The sequence below is a fragment of the Canis aureus genome, chromosome 26, assembly GCF_053574225.1.
Source record: "Canis aureus isolate CA01 chromosome 26, VMU_Caureus_v.1.0, whole genome shotgun sequence".
NCBI classification, from domain to species: Eukaryota; Metazoa; Chordata; class Mammalia; order Carnivora; family Canidae; genus Canis; species Canis aureus.
The window spans coordinates 26,341,081-26,362,744 of record NC_135636.1 but is presented as its reverse complement, the minus strand read 5'-3'; positions in this window follow the sequence as shown (position 1 = coordinate 26,362,744).

Below are 21,664 nucleotides of genomic sequence, written 5' to 3'. Positions count from 1 at the left end.
ACAGATCGAGAGAGAGAGAGAGAGGCAGAGACACAGGCAGAGGGAGAAGCAGGCTCCATGAAGGGAGCCTGATGTGGGACTCGATCCCAGGACTCCAGGATCATGCCCTGGGCTGAAGGCAGGCGCTAAACCACTGAGCCACCCGGGCTGCCCTCAAATTCCAATATTCTTACTTAATTTCTATTTACATGAACAATGAAATACATAATTGCATTAAAATCCCGCAAGTGTAATTAAGCATTTAATCAAATTCTTCTTATGTTAGATTTTAAATTACAAATTAATTGTGTTGCTTTATTTTATGGGGCATCAAGTTTTATGACCGTCACAACTTCTGTGTAGGTTGCAAAATTTACATTTATTTATTTATTTACTTAAGTTAACAAACTGTTATATTAGTTTCAGTGCACAATATAGTGATTCAACAATTTTATATAGTACTCAGGGCTCATCATGATAAGTGAAGATTGTGAAATTCACTTTTACATAGTTAACTTTGTCTTGTCCTTGAATTCCACTCTGACTTTTGTATTCTGGTTGTGCATCTGATTTAGCATTTGCAGTTCATTCAATAATCTATAAAAATTATAGATTTTAGTTATAAAATCTGATGTTAGTTTCTTTTTCCTTTGTTAGTATCTTGTATTCTTTTGTCTGGAAGCTTCTAACATGAACTTTCTATTCTGAAAACGTTGATTCTTGTTGTTGTTGTTGTTTTACCAGTTTATGTCTAGCTGTGTGCTTTCTCTCATGGCTATGTGTGGTACTTGGTGAATCCTTTCAGTGTTAAAAGCTCACATTTTTCTTCAGTTTTGAGAAATTTTCTTCTGTTATGTTTCTAATTATAATTTTTACATGTTCCTCTTCTAATTCTTGAGCTCATTATTTGGAAAGGTAGCATGGAAATGTTCTTTAAAATACTTTTCCTTCCTGGAGTGGGTAACGGAAGTCTTCCCATGAAAGCATTGAGGAAAGTACAGGAAGCATTCCCCCTGCTAACAATTTTAATTTTGTTGTATTTTGTTTTACATTGTAAAATATCTCTTCCATTTCATCACGAAGGCCACCAGTTCAGTTTTTCTTGTGACCATCCTTTGTTTACTTCTTTTAATACAATTTTAAACTGACCATATTGCTTGGAGATCTAGATGGCATTTTGTGTGTGTGTGTTCTCCATTTTTATTTCCTTGGAAATCTTCATCATGTGAAAATTTTTTTTATCCGATTCTTCTATTAGTTGCACTTCACAGAGAATGTAGTAGGAGTAAACCATTTTTGTCTGTACAGCATGTCTCTTGGGGGAACGACCACCCTCAGTGAACCTGCTAATCACAGGACCATAACCTTATAATTGCTGGTGAGGACACATGAGCTGTAATGTGTGAGTGGATTTTCTGTGTGGGATTAGGATCTCAAGCAGAGAAAACTGGAGGTCACATGTCCCTCATGTTAGAGAGACCAGGATGCAATTTGTGGCCTTCCCAGCTCTGGGGAGGGAGATGTACTGTTTCATCTTGTCTCATATGGTACAGAATTACTCAAATATAAGTTGGCTCAGATCTGGGGCATCAAAAACAGATGAGGTTGTGCCTGAGTGTCTCAGTCGGTTAAGTGATCAAACCCTGAGTCGAGTTGGGTCCCTTGCTCAGCCAGGAGCCTGCTTCTCCCTCTCCTTCTGCCTTCTGCTCCCCCTGTTTGTGCTGTGTGTGTGTGTCAAATAAATAAAATCTTAAAAAAAAAATGACAACTCTGTTTATTAATGATATAAATGCTATAAGATTTTTCTTTGTTATAGAGGAAAGACATTATTGGCATTTCCTTATTTTCCATGTAAATGGAAGAAATAAAATGATTTGCTGTTTCTTATTTCAATGAAGTTTTGAGAGACTTTGATCATTTAAACTAATAAATGATGCCATGAAGTAGATTATTGGTTAAACCCAGAAGAGAATTTATTTATTTTTTTGGAATTTATTTATTTTTTAAACAAAATTTTATTGGAGTTCAATTTGCCAACATATAGCATAACACCCAGTGCTCATCCCATCAAGTGCCCCCCTCAGTGCCCATCACCCAGTTACCCCAATCCCCTGCCCACCTCCCTTTCCACCACCCCTTGTTCGTTTCCCAGAGTTAGGAGTCTCTCATGTTCTGTCTCCAGAAGAGAATTTAAAGCTGAAAACTAAGAGCTGTTAAAGGAAATATAAGATTTATCTCCACTTGAGTCTTTAAAAATACTTCTAAAGAAATATTTCCCCAAGAATCTATAAAGTCATTGGGAAATTTTAAAAAATGTTGTAGTTATTGCTGATTATGGACTTACGGCTTTTGCCCCATGTATGTTCACAGAATAGAGTTTTCGTTGAGGAGCCATCAGGAATAATCTTAGTGGAGGAAACCCTGTTTCTGTCCTCCTGCAATGGATTTTGTATGGATTTTTATTTTAATGCAATTGTTTTGAGTGTTGATTAGGGTAGAATTTTATCTGTTTCCAGGCAAGTAAGTTTTTTCTTACTTTTAAGAGTGCGTCTATACTGTTTGGGAATAAGGCCTTGGAGTACAGAGGATTCCAGAAACAAACTCCGTCATTTCAAACATCGCGTTTTCAGGATGGGGAGCTGCTGCCCCCTGGCGGTCAATAATTGAGTCACAGGACCGTTTTCTTTTCTGAAGAGCTGCTCATTTTCCTTGAAAAATAAGGGTTGCTTTACAATCTCCAGCTTGCCCACGAATTTGTACTTTCTTCTGTCGTTTGTGAGATTTTTCTTATATGTGAGGTCATGTGAACTGAGAGACCGGGAGTGGAGGATCCAAGAGGGGACTCTAATCCCAGGGTCTCTGGCTTTGTGATGCTTTGGGAGCTACCGAGTACAATAGAGCTGCAGAAGCCACGCATCTTTGAATATTGATGTGGAATGACTGAGAAAAGAAAGGAACTTCCTTTAAAAGGTATCACCATTTTGGATAGGTGAGGCTGCCTAAGGAGGTTATTGGAAAGGGTGTAAAGGCTTTATAAATGACCCCCCCCCCCGGGGGGGGGGCGGATTTTAAAGATCACCCCCAAATTCCTAATGCCTCAAGTCTGCTAGAACTTTAAATGATTTTTAATTATTTATTTATTCATGAGAAACGGAGAGAGAGAGAGGCAGAGACACAGGCAGAGGAAGAAGCAGGGAGCCTGACCTGGGACTGGATCCCAGGCCTCCAGGATCATGGCCTAGGCCTAAGGCAGGCACTAAACCGCTGAGCCACCCAGGCTGCCCATGCTAGAACTTTAAGAAGAAAAAATATTCGGCCTAAGAGAAAGTGGCAAGCACTTGAGGGACTGAACCATCAATTAAGCCTTGTAACACGTGCAAATACATTAAAGAAATCCATGTTCAGGGGATCCTTGGGGGGCTCAGCGGTTTAGTGCCTGTCTTTGGCCCAGGGCAAGATCCTAGAGTCCCTGGATCAAGTCCCGCATCAGGTTCCCTGCATGGAGCCTGCTTCTCCCTCTGCTTGTGTCTCTGCCTCTCTCTATGTCTATCATGAATAAACAAAAAATCTTTAAAAAAAAAATCTGGCTTCGGAAAACTGACTCCCATAATGGTTTTTTACTTGAAAGGGTTCTTTGCAAATGAAAAAATTTAAGTGCTAAATTGGTTAAGGTCTTTTGGTCAAAAAGAATATTATACTCTTTCAGGGATGAAATTTAAAAAGTATATAAATAAAAATGTATAAAGACCTTTCAAAATCACAAAGTTCTTAACAGTGATTTAAATAATGTTCCTGTGTTCTAATATAAATACTTCCACTTAACAATTCCTTTGGATGAGATAAGGGAAAATCTAATTTTAATTAAATGATCTGAGTGTTCCTGCTGAGTATAACATAAACAACAAAAGATATGAAAGTCGACTTTAGGTTAATAATGAGTAACTGTCATAAGGCATTATGAAACCTTCTGTGAAGTTTTTCCACATTACTTGGAGAAGATAGAGATTTTACTATTCCTCCCGTTCTCATCAGTTATCCCAAGCAAGGGAAACCTTTTTATTTATTTATTTATTTATTTATCTATCTATCTATTTATTTATTTATTTATTTTTTTATGAAGTTTGGGTTGAACAGTTCTATACTCATTCTCTCTGAATTTGCCTCAGTGGGAAATAAGAATGCAAACATGATGTTCTTAGTTTATCCAAGGCTTTTAGCTTATTTATTATTTTATAAAACGGTTAAATAGATACCTAAATTCTTTAATGCTTTGTAGACCAGATAAGTTTTTATTCATTATAATAATATTTAAGGATATGAAATGTAAACTTAGGTCTTCAATTAAATAATTGATACTTAAGCATATAGTGTTTATAAATTTGTTTCTTGTAAAGTTCAGATAATATTTCAATTATGTAGATTGATAGTTTCACCACTTATATGGTGTTTTTGTCAAATTGTTATCATAAACTCTGATCTCGTGCTTTAAAGTTAACTTAAATATATTTTCTAAACTATGTCATTGAACCATATTATGGTCAATAGAGTAGAAATCTTTCTTTATTTGACACTTAAAAAAATTAAAATTCAGAGGAACAGAAAATAAAGTCTATAGTTACCACATAATTTTAATTTTTAAAATTTATGTATTCCTATCAATATTAGTTAATTCTTTTCCTTCTAATCCCCCAAGTTAATGTGTCATATTAAAGCATTATATATTGCCTTAAAATATGTAAGATATTTTGTGTTTTCAACAATAGAGCTTCTATTGTCATTTAATCATTGTTTGCCTAACATATACTGTATATATATATAACATAAGTATATATCAAGATATATAGTGAAAAAAGAAATTTGAATTAAGTAGAGGAGTAAGACTGGTAGGTTAGGGAAAAGAAAGTTAAACTCAAAGTAGGTATGTGATGTGGGAAACAAAGGCAGAAGAGAAATTATTAAATTCCTTGCTACCTATAGTTCATTGACAAGTCCTTGAGACAGGCAGAGTGACCTTCCTCTTAGGGACTCAACTGCCTCCATGTTAAAACTTTGCTAAGAGCAAAAGGCAATCTTAGCCTGACCCCCAGGATCCTGTAAGTCTACTTTAATGGATAAAAATTCCTTTAGAAGTTTCCTTTATCTCTAAACCAACTAAGATACATGTTAGCAATCATCCCTCAAGCACATGGCCCACCGATATACATCGGAAGGACCTCATGATTCAGGTTTTATTAGACGGTAATAAATGACCTTTTCCTAACAACAGCTAGCCTCCTCAAGGAGGCTGGAAACCTTGCTTCCAAAATTCCTTAGAGATCTACCCTATCCTTAACCCCTCCCCAACTTGAAAGTTTATAATGGGCCACTCCTCATTTCTGCCCACAGGTCCTGTCTCTGTGCTTTAATAAAACCACCTTTTTGCACCAAAGACATCTCAAGAATTCTTTCTTGGCCATCGGCTTCGAAACTTAACATCTTTTACTACATCAATCTGTTCTCAGTATGAATTAGCAAATCAAATTTTAAAAATTAAAAAAAAATTAGCAAATCCTTTCTGTTTCTGTGTATTTTGTACAGGCAGTGGGGGCGGACCTTTCTCCCTTCATCCAGTGTGTTTTCTCATATTTGAAAGAGCACCGACTCTCATAATGCACTTAGGGTATCTTATGACTTAGACAATTGTAAAAATAAGGATTCCCTTGCTTCTGGAGTGTGGTGCCTAAATGGGGTGTCTTCTGACTGGCTGGGTGGAAGGAGGTGGTCCTGGGAGAAGTGAAAGGCAGGACAAAGGAGATAGAAGTTTATTGAATCCATTTCAGGGGAGCAGCAGTTTCAGGGGAGCAGCAGGCAGGACAGTAGAGGAGAGGCTGTCTGCAACCAGGCAGTGGGTGGTTGGGGGCTGTTTTTAAAGGGGGAAGATGAGGAGTTTTGGCAACACATGGAATTCTCTCTTTTGGTAACTGTGCCTGGTTCTAAGTAGCCCATTGGTCACTTAAGGCTTATGGAAATTTTGAGGTGAGTTGCCTGCTAGGCCTTTTCTACATTGCATCACAAGAGCCTGTTTGCCTGAAAGCAGTCTCTACATGGAGCAGCTACAATTTCTTTTTTATTTATTTATTTATTTATTTATTTATTTATTTATTTATTTATTTATTTATGATAGTCACACACACAGAGAGAGAGAGAGGCAGAGACACAGGCAGAGGGAGAAGCAGGCTCCATGCACCGGGAACCCGATGTGGGATTCGATCCCGGGTCTCCGGGATCGCGCCCTGGGCCAAAGGCAGGCGCCAAACCGCTGCGCCACCCAGGGATCCCGAGCAGCTACAATTTCTAATGATCCTTCTTTCACATCTACAGTGGTGACTGTAAACTATCATGATGTCTGTTGTTCACACAGGCAGACTGTGGCCTTTTCCTGCTCTCATGCATGTATGCCTTTTGGGTTGGTTTTGTTTTCAAATTATAGGTTTATCTTGAGGTTTCTTGGGTTTCTTAGTCAAGCACCACCAGGTCCTCAGAAGACTCTCCCAGGGCAGGAAGCAGCTTGCTTTGAGGAACAAACCATCTCCTGCACCTATGCTTTTATGTTCAGCTGACCAAACGCTTGTGACATTGTGCAAGATATTGACCAGGAGGAGGGCAGCCCGGGTGGCTCAGTGATTTAGCGCAGCCTTCAGTCCAGGGCCTGATCCTGGAGACCCGGGATCGAGTCCTGCGTCAGGCTCCCTGCATGGAGCCTGCTTCTCCCTCTGCTTATGTCTCTACCCATCTCTCTCTCTCTCTCCATGTCTCTCATGAATAAATAAATAAAATCTTAAAAAAAAATTGATCAGGACTCGAATTTAAGCCTTCAGAGACTGACAGGCATTTTTTGTACCCAGACCAGCTTTGGTGTTCATAGGTAGCTGCTTATTTGCACCAAAAATGTACTTTCTCACCTTGTTTATGTAATCTATGGTGTGATGCACACAGAGAAAGAACATTTTAGCTCAAACTAGGCTTTATTAATATGTTTTAGATTCTTTCAAAATTGCTCAACATTATTATCAAAGTGGTTTTACTTTCAGGTAAAGAAAATAGTTCATACCTACGTTTGAAGGCTTTCTGTAAATATTTAAACAGATTTTTATACACATGACATCCAGATAAATATGTTTTTAAAAAAGATCTTATTTATTTATTTGAAAGAGAGAGAGCATGAGCAGGAGGAGGGACAGGGGGATAAGGAGACTCCCTTCCCATGTGAGGCTGGATTCCAGGACCCTGAGATCATGACATGAGCCAAAGTCAGACACTTAACTGATTGAACCACCCAGGTGCCCCAATATGGTTTTTTTTTTTAATTTTTATTTATTTATGATAGTCACACAGAGAGAGAGAGAGAGAGAGAGAGAGAGGCAGAGACACAGGCAGAGGGAGAAGCAGGCTCCATGCACCGGGAGCCCGACGTGGGATTCGATCCCGGGTCTCCAGGATCGCGCCTTGGGCCAAAGGCAGGCGCCAAACCGCTGCGCCACCAGGGATCCCGCTCCAATATGGTTTAAAAAAATTTTTAAGTCTCATTATTAGAACAGTTTTCTTTCTTTCTTTCTTTCTTTTTTTTAAAGATTTTATTTATTTGAGAGAGAGAGGGACAGAGATAGTGAGAGAGAGCACAAGTAGGGAGGAGAGAGAAAAGCAGGCTCCCCTCTTGGCAGGGAGCCCTATGCAGGACCCCATCCCAGGACCCCAGGATCATGACCCGAGCTGAAGGCAGTTACTTAACTGACTGAGCCACCAGGTGCCCCTTAGACCAGTTTCCTATCTATCTATCTATCTATCTATCTATCTATCTATCTATCTATCATATAATTGACATATAGCATTACCTTGGTATGGCAGCTTCTCCCAGTAGAGGACAAGTCCAGAGAGACTCAGCTGTGGGCTGTCAGCAGCCAGTACTCCCGGCAGCTGGTGGAGTGAAGCTCAGATGTGGATTCGAGGTGGGAGTTGGAGACCTTTTCTGGACACCTCTGGATGCTGACTGGTTAAGTCTAATGGACACTCTGAAAACACTGTGGGGAACCAGAGGGGTTAGGGCCTATGCTGTACAGTAACTGGAGGAAGGCTAAGAGCAGAAATTGATTCTCAAAGATTAGACTTGGTTTTCTTTTCAAATGCAAGCTGTGATTTATTAAGTAATAGTTTGTTGGCTAGACTAAGGAGGTGTCAGTCTTGCAGATGAAAGGTGGCTCTGAAGCCCGTGTTTACAAATCCTTAACCAAAATGGGAGTCTTAAAGGAGGATGGAGGCTTGACATTAATTGATCTCTTGTAAAAATTCACATATAAAGGAGAGCTGGGCAGTGATGTTATCATCTGATTAAGGGACAATTAAGTTTCAGAAAGGTCTGAGGAGATGAAAGGGAAAGTGAAGGAGAGAGGGAAAGTGTGAGGAGGCCCCAAAGGAGGAGGGCTGGCAAAAGCAAAGTGCATATAGGTTTCTGATTATTTGGATATATAAAAAAAGGAATTAAAAAAATCCAACACTCATTCAACTTGTGTTTTCTTGATTTTATAATGTATAGTACAGGGACACTTGGCTGGCTCAATCAATGGAGCATGGGACGTTTGATATCAGGGTTGTGAGTTCAAGCCCCACATTGGATATAGAGCCTACTAAAAATTTAATTAACTTAATTTAATTTAAAAATTTTTAATTAAAAAAATTTTTAAAAGATTTTATTTATTCATTCATATGAGACACAGAGAGAGAGGCAGAAACATAGGCAGAGGGAGAAGCAGGCTCCCCATAGGGAGTCCAATGTGGGACTCGATCCCAGGACTCTGGGATCATGCCCTGAGCCAAAGGCAGATACTCAACTGCTGAGCCACCCAGGTGTCCCTAAAAAAATTTTAAAGTATGGTATAGTAATGGCATAGGAAGAAACCTTTTTTTTTTTTTTTTAGGAAGAAACCATTTATATTTAGCAGTGATACTTATGGAATGTTGCATAATTTGCGACCCTAAAAACAGATCACAAACGTTCTCATGTGGATAATATTAAAGAGTAGTACATTCTAGGGGTGCCTGGCTGGCTCCATAGGGAGGGTGTGTCACTTGATCTTGGGGTTGTGAGTTTGAGCCCTACATTGGGGGCAGACTTTACTAAAAATATGGGGGAAGAGGATAGGTAGTGCTTTCTAGAAGAAGATCTCTGGAAAAAAAGATCTAAGGTATCTTGTGCAACCTCAAGTCTAAAGTAAAGTGTCAGTTAATGGCAAAAGAGAGGATAATTTTAAGTGTAAAACACTACATGCTGATGTGTAGAACAAAGGCAAAAGAAATAGAGAACCAAAAATTAAACTTCCTTACAACTTATAGCCCATCGACAAGTGCTTAAGACAGGCAGAAAGATCTTCCTCCAGGAGCTCACCTGCCTCATTGTTAATACTTTGCTAGAGGCAGAAGTCAACCCTAGCTAGACAGTAGTAGCCCGACCTCCAGGATCTTCTTTAACATATAAAAATCCCTTGGGAAACTTCCTTTCTCTCTAGCCCCAAGATATAGGTTAGCAATCATCCTCCAAGCGTATGTCCCACTGACATACATCTGAAGGGTCTCACAAGTAAGGTTTTATTAGACAGTAATAAATATCCTAACAACAAGGTCCTGGAAACCTTGCTTGCAAATTCCTTAGAGAGTTATGCTCTCTCTAACCCCCTCCTAACTTGAAAGTATATAAAAGACCACTCCTCATGACCCCAGTGCAGCTCCTTCTGCCCACGGGTCCTGTCCCCGTGCTTTAATAAAACCACCATTTTGGGGGTGCTTGGTTGGCTCGGTAGGTTAAGCATCTGACTCTTGATTTCAGTTCAGGTCACAATCTCGGGGTTGTGAGATTGAGCCCTGCATTGGGCTCCATGTTCAGCGAGGAGTCTGCTTGAGAGTCTCCCTCTCCCTCTGCCTCTGCCCCTGGTCATGTGCAGGCTGTCTCTCATATAAATAAATAAAATCTTAAAAAAAAAAAAAAAAAAGACAAATGAACATTCTTTTGCACCAAAGATGACTCAGGGATTCCTTCTTGATCGTTCACTCTCAGACCTCAACAATTCACATCACATGCTCTATATTTGATTAGTCAAAAACTCCTCTTTGTAAGTTTTTTTTATTTTTTAAAGATTTTATTCATTTATTCATGAGAGATACAGAGAGAGGCAGAGGGAGAAGCAGGCTCCATGCAGGGAGCCTGATGTGGGACTCGATTCTGGGTCTCCAGGATCACACCCTGGGCTGCAGGAGGCGCTAAACCGCTGAGCCACCAGGGCTGCCCTTTGTTCGTAGGTTTTAAACTGGCTTCTTCCTCCCACCTCTTTGTAATCACTGAGAGTCCAGCACTTGTCCTCGAAACTCTAACTCCTACTTATTGTTGGTGAAATAAATTTCTAGAAAGAAGAAAATGTTCCCTCCTCCCATGCAGTCTGCTAGGAAAGCAGATAATATCCAGCCTGATAAAACCATTCTCATGAAGATGAATGCTAACAAAGAAGTTTTGTAAACCACCCAGGCTTCAAAGTTTGTTGTTCTGTCCTATGAAATTAACCTTAACTTCCATGAGGTCTGTAATTGGTTGTGATATTTATTATATTTGTCCTATATTATCTTTTCTTACAGATAAAAAACTACAGCCAATCACTGGATCTTCCAGTTCTTCTTGTGAAATGAAACAAACAAGGAAAATGACCCTACGGATTTCTCATCTGCACCAAAAATTGGATATATTTAAATTAGTAATGGCTATCAATAAAATATTGACTCAACAATACCATTTGATAAATATCCCTTCTACTGGCTTCCACCCCATCCTGTCCCTATGAAGAAAATGTAATTAGTGTAAGACTTCAGATGAATCTGTTCTCATCTCTGTTCTCAGCCACCAATGACCTTGGGAAAGTTAACATCCCTGTTTGAACTTCATTTTCCTTACCTCTATTTGTAATTACTGCACATGTTGTTGTTTAGAACACAGTCTGACACAAACCAGTTGTTTGATGAATATTAATTGACCTTCTCACCTTCCTCTTTCCCTTGCTTCCTTTTCCCCTCAAATTTTATTCCTACCTTTCTGCTGCCTTTGTGGCCCCCTCCCCTACCCCGGGGCCAGCATAAACCTGAATGCATGAGTACTCCATAACTTGCCCCTAACAGGAGGGCAAAGCAGTTGATTATTTTAAAGTTTTCTTTTCTTAAAAAAAAAAAAAATTATTTTTGAGAGAGAACACGAGTGAGGGGGGTGGTGGAGAGACAGAGACAGAGGGAGAGAGAGAATCTTAGGCAAGCTCAAGGCTGAGCACAGAGCCTAACGTGAGGCTAGATCTCACACCCCTGAGATCATGACCTGAGCCAAAATCAAGAGTGGGACACTTAACCGACTGAGCCACCCAGGTGTCCCCCTCAAATATTTCCATTATTATTTGTGTCTCACACAGAAAGGCAAGAGGTTTGAATTTGCCTGTTTGCCTTTTACTGGGAGGGAGAGGCTACTTTTGTTATGGGTGGAGCCAGTGTTCTACTCTCTCACTTGGTGTCTAGCTGGGACATGTGTTAAATGTTGTCAGCCTGCTAGGTCATCTTCAGCTAACTTATCTCTCTCTCTACCTCACTGAGCAAAAACTACTCTGCCTCGGGAGCAAATAATGTCAGAGCTCAGCTCTGTGGCAAAAATACTTTTCCATCCTTCACGAATTGGCCACCCACTTGTCCCGGAACCCACAGCTAGGGAGCTTCATAGCTGACCTTTGGTCCATGGAACTCAAATAATATAGGACTCTCAGTAGTCCTTGTGATCTTGGTCTATTTTTAGGACACTGGTCTTAGGATAGCCAGCAACTCAAACCTGGTGTTAAAAAACAAAATTCAACCAAGTAAATTTGAGGATCAAATTGGTTTCTGTAAGTGATTTATGAATTGGGCAGCAGCCCCTGTAGTAAACAGAAGGAAGCTCTGAGGAGGCGTAGTAAATGGGAGGTTTTGTTTTTTTTTTTTTTTGTATATATATATTTATTGGAATTTGATATACCAACATACAGCATAACACCCAGTACTCATCTGGTCAAGTGCCCCCCCCTCAGTGTCCGTCACCCAGTTACCCCATCACCCCACCCACCTCCCCTTCCACCACCCCTTGTTCCTTTCCCAGAGTTAGGAGCCTCTCATGTTCTGTCTCCCTCACTGATACTTCCCACTCATTTTCTCTCCTTTCCCCTTTATTCCCTTTCACTATTTTTTATATTCCCCGAATGAATGAGACCATATAATGTTTGTCCTTCTCCGATTGACTTACTTCACTCAGCATAATACCCTCCAGTTCCATCCGCGTTGAAGCAAATGGGAGGTTTTTATAGGAAAGGGGGGTAAGGCAAGGAAGTTATTAGCAAAAGAAAAGAAAGGATGTTTCAGGTTACTTCACTTTTCGTGGGGGGCGGGGACCAAGGGGTCTTATCCGGTGGATTACCTCATCTTCCTTGGTGGGATGCGGTGGGGGTAGAGGGTGCCCCTGACACATGACCTCACTGGTCATGTGACCAGAAAATTCCTGACCGACCAGAAAATTCCTGACCTCACTGGTCATGCTGACCAGAAAATTCCTGACCGACCAGTGGAGACTATACTTCTGGGGGGAGGTTGGAACTGCATTTGGGTTAGGTGTTAAGCCCTGGTTGGGTGAAGTGGCTTAGCATAAGAGATTTCATCTTGGGGCCTGTGGTTTTCTCTTTCAGGCATCTTGGTGAATTTGCCGCCGTATGCACTTGATGTTAGTATCTCTTTCAGACTCTTTTCTGGCAAGTTAGATTTAAGAGACCGGGGCTGCCCTGCTGGGATGGTAGGAGGCTCAGGCAGGTGTCTAAAGTCAAGGCGGACACCTATTACTTACGGCACCAACGCTGATACTTACGCCACTTATGCTGTTGCCTGTTGCCTCAGCTTCAAATCCAATGGTCTACACCCACTTTGTAATGGTGAGGCCAGCACCCTGCACACGCAGCCCTCTTTTGCAGGCGTTTCATTAATTAGGCTCTGCCGATAGGGGGTGCCAGAGGGACACTGCAAGGCTAGAAGAGGAAAGGCTCAAACCGTCTGCCTTGCTCGCGAAGGGCCTCCGGTTTCGGGTCGCCCTGGGCACCGCCCTAGCCTTGCTCTTCACCCGGCATTGGCAGGTTGTTTCCTTGCCAGCAGCTGGCCCCAGCCTGCGATATTCCAGTATTTACAGAGCCAGCCTCAGTGTACCTCCCGGAGGCACGCTCTGGCGGAGCAAGAGCCCTTTTCTCTGAGGTCTGGGTTTCAGCGCCACAGGCTCCCCTTCAAGCTCCTAAATTTCAATACTTTCAATCTCTTTTCTTGTGACCCCAGCTCTAGGAGTGGTGGCCGATTCCTGTAGTTGCTATCTCTGTGGTAGTTTTGTGCTGTCATTTTTTCAATTCTTAAATGCCTAGTTAGCAATGCTTCATATTAAATTTAATCTTAAATTAGTTAATATTAGCATTAATATTGCATTTATTTTTAAAAATATTTTATCTATTTATTCATGACAGATACACAGAAAGAGACAGAGACATAGGCAGAAGGAGAAATAGGCTTCCAGCAGGGAGCCTGATGTGGGACTCGATCTCGGAACCCTGGGATCATGAGCTGAGTCAAAGGCATTCAACCACTGAGCCACTCAGGTGCCCCTAATACTGCGTTTAAGTATTAAATTCCCTCTGTAAAGACGAGTGATAGGGCTCTGACTGATGTAGTATGCACTTAGATGAAAGCCTAGGGTAAAGAGGCTGAATCCAAGCTGGGAGAGGCAGGGATCTCTGAAGGATTACACTGGACACGGACAGAGGGATTGGGGACAGTGCGGGGAGGAGATTTTGGTTAGGGAAATATCGGGAAGATGGTTCAGGACTCTTAGGTGCGGAGTTGTGGTAGGGAAGTTAATATGGTTTGGGGTGGTCTGGAGAAAGGATGAAATTTAAGGCCAGATGAACCTGCATGCGAGGATTAGACAGGGTAATGGGCCACATTGTGGTTAGTGGTAGTCGTTAGGTTGTGATCAGCTTAAGGTTAAACCTGGGTAGACCCAGGTAGAGTGGGGTTGGAAGTTGGAGTTAGGACTGAGTCTGACTTTGGACTCAATTTAAGTTAGGGGGTGAGTGATCAGAACCGAGGATTGGTTTGTACTTGGGTTGGTACTTGTCTTGTTTGGCCTTATCTTAAGTGGATTCATGTAATGGGGGTTGATCTGGGTCTATTGAAATGGAACTCAATTACTTCCTCAGAATGAAAAGTATCTTGTGGTCTTTTCCCAAGATTTCCATAATTACTTGAGCGGAAATTTCAAAGACATGGACTAGTTCAAACATAAGCATTCGGAGGCTGGGTAGAAGAAGAAACATTGCTGGTATGTTCAAAGGAGTCTCCTCTTGAAGCTTGAGCATTTCCAGAACACTTTGAGAAAAGTTTCTCACAGCTTTCCACTGTGAGGCTGTGGTTTAGCCTCAACCTAACTATCCTCCTACCCTCTCCTTTCCTTTCCCTTCTTTCCTATGATCTCCTCAACTCTCTCTGTTTATGGGAAATGATCACTGCCCAATGTTTTTTTTTTTTTTTTTTTTTTTTTTTTAATTTGAGAGAGAGAGAGAGTGTGTGCATGCCAGGGTGGCAGGGCAGGGCAGATGGAGAGGGAGAGAGAGAATCTTAAGCAGACTCCCTGCTGAGCATGGAGCCCCATGCAGGGCTTGATCTCATAACCCTATAATCACAACCTGAACCAAAATCAAGAACTAGATGCTCAACCGATTGTACCACCCAAATGCCCACCCCCCATAGTTATTTTTTAATGCCCATCAGTACTGTCATACTCTGTAGTTTGTTTTGTGAAGAAGATGAAGGCAGAGTGAAACTAAGCTCCAGGGAGAAAAGTGACCTTCTGAAAGGCATTAAATAGGTCACAGGCAATGCTGAACTAGAATAGCTATCATGCAGGTATCTATATGTAGTGAAATTGTTATTTAAGAATGAAGGTGTACTGTAGACATTTTTAGACAAGCAAAACTTGGGAGAATTTGCTGTAATAAGGTCTCATTAAAGGACATTCTAAAGGACATGCTTTAGGCAGAAGATCTGAGATTCATGAAGGACAAAAAAGCCCAATATTTATAAATATGTGGCAAATATAAGCAATCACTCACTTATGAAACAACAATAATACTATTTTGGGAGCTGAAAGCAAACAAGATAAAATGAAAATTGCATATAAATTAGGAGATGAGTATTTGGGAATAAAAGGTAAAGAAAAGGGGAAAGGAAAAGAAGATACAAAGGTATCCCAGTGAATGCTAAGTCAAAGAAAGCTGATTTAGCTCACTTAGTATCAGGAAAAATAAACTTCAAGGGAAAAGCATCACCAAGATAAAAAAGATCACTGCATAAGGATAAAATGTTCAATTCACTAGAAAGATAAGTTTTTCAAACATATTTTTGTACCTAATAATACAGTATGGAGATATATATATCTATAAAAAATAATCAGAAATAAAGAAGTTAATAAATGTACAATTAAAGTGAGAGACCTAAAAACACCTCTCTCAATAATTGATAGATATTATAAAAAAAGTTAATAAGCACCATTTAGTAAGACTGAGCTAATATACGCATATAGAACACAACATCCTAATAATAGTAATTATTTTAAAGTATAGACAGAGCATTTATAAAATACTATTACATACTGGGTTATATGGAAAATCTCAGCACATTTCAATGGATTAATAACATATGAGTCTCTGTCTTCTGATTATTTTGTAGGCATGAGTTGGGAGCTACTTTTATTTGCTTTTGTTATTGAACTATATGACTTCTTTGAGGGCTCTGGAGATCCAAACATAGGTGGCTAAAAAAAAAATCCAAAATGTCACAGGCATTTAAAACGTAACTCTTTTAGGGGCATCTGGCTGGCTCAGTTGGTAGAACATGTGATTCTTGATCTCAGGGTCAAGGGGCAGGTGAGTTTGAGCCCCAAACTGGGGGTTGAGTTTACTTTAAAAAAAATCTGTTCCTTTAAAAAAATAATATAACTCTTTTAGTTTTATCAACTGAAAGTACTAGAAGAAATAGGATCTTCGTACCAACGAGCCTAATGCCAGGATTTTGGACTTAAAATCAGCTCTTCATTAAAAAGAATCTAGGCTCTTTAGAGAAATAGTTGAATCTTCGTCTAGTGCTGGGAACATGCAAGGTGAGCATAGGACATTTTCTTGTGCTGAAATCATGGAAGCTTTAAAAATATTATTTAAAAATAATGGGTCATTGTAGCCTTATTTACAATAGTCAGACATGGAAACCATTTAAGTGTCCATCAATGGATGAATGAATGAAGAAAATGTGATCTACTTATCATTATATATAAATTAAAATATAAGTAATATTGCAGTATGTTATATAGAATAATATTCCAATATATAATATATAATGATATTCTAATATATATAATATACTGCAATATAGATCTATTGGAGTATCATTAAATAAAAAAAAAAAAGGAATTCCTGCCATGTGTCATAACATAAATAGATCTTAAGACATTATGCTAAGTAACCTAAGTCAGACAAAGCCAAGTGCTGTATGATTTCACTTATATATGCAATCTAAAGAACCAAACTCAAAGAAACAGAGAACAGATTGGTGGTTGCCAGATGTGGAGTTGGAGCTGGGGGAAATGAGTGAAGGTAGATCAAAAGGTACAAACTTCCAGGTATATGGTAAGTAAGTTCTGGAGATCTAATCTACAGCAGGGTGACTACACTACAATACAGTTAACAACACTGTATTGTATACTTGAAAGTTGCTAAGAGAGTGAATCTTAAAAATTCTCTTCACAAGAAAAATAGTTGTGTCTATGAGAGGTGATGGATATTAACTAAATTTATTGTGCTAATTATTTCACAATATATACATATATCAAATCATTACATTGTATGCCACATATATTATATCATCATATTTTATACCTTAAACTAATATGATGTTATATGTCCATTATATCTCAATGAAGCTGGGGGCAGAGGGCAGATATTGTGGTAGCCCTTGATTGCCAAACCATTTGTTTTCACTCTGAGGCCAAAGCTATTCCCATTAGTACATGTTCATAAGTTGAGGGCTGTATATTTGAATGGAGAAATAATGTCTTTATTGTTAAAAAAACTCTGATTGAAATTTACGCATTTCTTTGATTTATGAATGTGGACAACAAATCACAGAGCACCTGGGTTTCTCAGTCGGTTAAGCATCTGCCTTCAGCATAGGTCATGCTCCCAGGGTTCTGGGATCATAGGATTCCTTGCTCAGTGAGGAACCTGTTTCTCCCTCTCCTTCTGCCATTCCCCCTGCTTGTGCTCTCTTGCTCTTTCTAGCTTTCTGTCAAATAAATAAATAAATAAATAAATAAATAAATAAATAAATAAAAGCTTTAAACAAAAACAGAACAAAACAAAAAACAAATTCATTTGTATTAGCTATTCCTCTGACTTAACCACCAAAAGAATTACAAATAATTTTATGTTATATTAAAGATGTTGTATATATATTGACATATCATTCGTGCTCACCACTATTTTTTGAAATTGCACTAGTTATCAGACTTGCTGTTTGAATTTATTTAAGACATTAATAAGTATTTATAGTTTTATTGCAGTATTTTAAAAAGTATGAGATCATGTAAAAGGACACAGGATCCTGCTGGAAGAAATTTCTACTTGCTAAATTTACGATAATCTGGGCATCAAAAATAATGCCAAATATAAAGGGTTAAAATACACTGAATCAATGAAAAGACATAATTGCCTAATGATACTCAGAGATGGATAACCAGAAAAACTCACGTGTCCCCATTTGAGGCAGCCACAAAGCAAGCTTCTTACTTTGAACACCAGTAACTAATTTGAATGGATTAAGTATTCATCCTGTCTGTCCAGTGGGAGCTCTATTTCTAGTAACCAAATAGCTCTAGTTGATGAGGGAAAGTTCTATTTTATTGAATTGTGTCCTGCAAATCCTAAAGAATTTATTGATTCAGGCAAGGACTATAATTTGTGTTAAATCTATTAAGTGTATGATTGACATAGGATTGACATTTGAATAGGCAAAACAGCACATATTGATTACTTTCAATATAAAAGAGGGAAAACAGCACTATTCAATAAAAAGATCAGACACTCATCACTTTAATTTGGTTGTGAATCTGAATATTACATGACATGTAGATATTAAGTGACTCCTGATGTGTTGCAATATGAAGAACAGTGCTTCACCTCTGACCCATTTTTGCCAAAAGTTTTATTTTGAATCAATAAATCCATTAGAACCAACCTTGTATTTACACGATATATTGGTGAACAAGCTAAAAAATACCAGACAAAACAGAAGGGGGTCACCGTAAGAACAAGTGGCCACGATGTCTTCAAGTCAGTGTGTGACAAAATGGGGACTGTGCTAGATTGAAAGAGGTTGAAGGGATATAAAAATCACTTATGGTGGTTTGGGCATGCCAGGTCTACAGAACATTTTGCTCTATGATGAACAAAAATGCATAATAAATTTAAAAAGTACTTCAAAGAAAAGAAATCCATCAAGAGTAGCACTGGAAGACATATAAACTTGAATAGATCAACCAAGCATGAAGACCTTGTCATGATGCTGAGAGGACTCTCCTCCCACTAAGTCTCTTACTCATAAAATATTAACACCGAGTTCTAGTTTGTTGTGCTTAAAATAGTCCTTGTTCATGCTCTTTTGCCCTAGCACAACTTTAATAATGCTGTCCTTTATTCTCAAGTGCTGTCCTGTTTACATTAATTGTGGTTGAATTAGATGGTCATCTCAGATCTTGGAAACTTCGAGGGAACAGTTAATTTCTGTCTTACACAAGTTGTTCCAGAGAATAGAGGAAATGTAAGAGCTGCCCAGACGATTTTAGGAGGTATTATCTTGATTTCAAAAACAGATAACAATGAAGAGCAGAAAAATGATGGACTGTATTTCCTTTGTACATATGTGCCTGAATTCCAAATAAAATTTGTAGCTAATCAGACTTGATAATGTGTTAAAAATACACTGTGATTAATTAGGATAGATCTAAAAACATGAGGATGATGTAATATCAGAAAATCTAAGGATAGGATTACCTTAAATGCTCCAGGGAAAGTATTTTCTGAATTTCAAAACCAATTAATTGTGGAATAACTTAAGAAATTAGAAAGAGAAAATAACTCACTAAACATGCTAAAGACTAAATGCCAAACTCTTGAGGAGTATGTTATATTTATTCAAGGAATTTTAGATACATTCCCTGTAAAACCGGTAGGAGAAAAAAAATGGAAGGATTCCTACTACTATTGCAAATGGAGAACCTGGCCCATGTTATTAGGAAAAATAAGAAACAGTGCAAGGACTGAAAAGGTGGAGATATCATTGTCATCATCTGCAGATGATCAACCACTTACCTGGAAAAGCCAACAGAATCAATCAAAGGACAAATTAAGAGGATTCAGAAGAGAGTTCAACAGCTTTGCTGGATATAAGATCAACTCCCAAGAATCAAAAGCTTTTCTCCCTGTTACTGATGATCATGTGGAAGCACAGTCTTCCCACTTACTCATTCTAGTAATATCCAAATCATTTATTAATTTTTATAAATTGCTGATATAGTCTTCTATTTCATTTGGCTGTTACTGGATAAATATTGCTCTTGGCTGTTACTGGATAAATATTGCTCTGGTGAGTTAGTTAAGAATAAGTTGCTCTGATGACTTTGTTATGAATAAGAAAGTGCATCCCATTCTTCTCAAAGGGCCCTTTGTTAAATTGCTCTTGTCAAACAGCAGAACCAAGGCTGGCATTCCACTCCATATGGCTCCAAAGCCCATGCCCTTTCCACTAACTCACACTTCTTCGCTTGATGTTGGGGCTTATGCGGGCTATGTCTAAAATCCAAATTCATTAATTTGGTGTTCAAAGTCCTCTACAACTCATCATTCTAACTACTTACCAATTTGTATTTACTAGCACCTGGGCTAGACCTGGCTTTACATCTTCTGCTAGAGACACAGAAATACCCAGTGCCCAAACTAGTAAATTGGTCAAATGCAGAGTGAATACGCAACACCAACTCTTTATTGTAGTTTCTGTAATTCTCCTTTAATGGAGAAAGTGAGCTTGCTTAAGCAAAAGTGAGGTACAGGAAAGGGGAGGAATAATGTTTCTTTCTGGCCTCACCCAAGGATGGGTTATGAGTACCTCAGTGCAAGGTGTTCTATGCTTCTAAGTTCTGATCAATTTCCACAGTAACCCTAAACTATAGCTTCCTCAGCAACTGGCCTGCTGGTCAGGGGTGATTCATAAGTGCTGAGTGTGCTTCTCTGCTTTGGTGTCACAATCTCACTGCCTTCTCCACCAAGTCTCAACCAGAGGTCTGCTCTCTGCTTTCAGGGTCCTTCCTCCTTCCTCTTCAGCTCCTTGTTATTAGCAGGGAGAAAAGAGAGAGATGTTTGGTGGCTTCCATAGAACAAAGCCTACATCTATTCTTTTTTAATGACAATTTTTAGAAATTATTTTTAAGATTAAGCATCCTTACAACCCAGAAACAATCCTTGCTGATTCTTTGGACACATACATAGAATGGTTAAAAGTGATCCCCCAATTTTCAATGATAAGATCAGAAAAAAGAACATGTCCCCAGGTATAGCCTAATTCTTCTGTTTTCTTTTTTTTTTTTTTTCAAAAAATCTTATTTTGCGGCCAAGACCCTCCTCAAACAATAAGGAAAGATAATTTTTCAAAAAGCAAACAAAACTCCCTAAGAGATATCTAAGTGTTAGGTCAAAATTATCCCTCCAAACATTGCTGTCAAATAAAGGGTAGGAAGCCAAATCCCCATAGTTGGGTAAAGAACAACTTTAAAAAGAATTCAGAAAGTTAGGACTGGAACTACAGTGATGTGGACAGGCTAACAAAACAAATAATTAAAGAAAGTTTAGTTGGAGAATATATCAGGCTTTGTCTTATTCTAGCAGAGGGAGTAAAACTATGAGCTACTGGAGATAATATTAAAATTGTCCTTACCTACAGAAGGTAGCGTGAGGGTAAAGGGAGAGAAAATAGAACAAAGGCAGCAAAGGCAAGTTGTTTTGAATCTAAGCTTTACTGCCCAGGAAGGCTGAATGGGATTGAAATTCTTCTGAGCCAGTTTCATTAAATTCTAGACTTGACTCACACCAGTAGACTATACACCACTAAGAAATACGAAGTTACCCACAGTCTTTGTTGGTTTTCAAATATTTTTAAAATTGTCTATAAATTTCCATTCTAAAGAGTAGTAGATCAAAATGACACTAGGCCATCTAATCAGTTATAGAGTAAATGGCTCCCTCCAAAGAAGGATTTTTATCAGAAATTTAGGTTGAGGGCAGCCCTGGTGACTCAGCAGTTTAGTGCCACCTTCAGTCCAGGGTGTGATCCCGGAAACCCAGGATCGAGTCCCACGTAGGGCTCCTTGCAGAGAACCTGCTTCTCCCTCTGCCTGTGTCTCTGCCTCTCTCTCTCTCTCTCTGTGTCTCTCATGAATAAATAAATAAAATCTTTTAAAAAATTAGGTTGAAAGGAA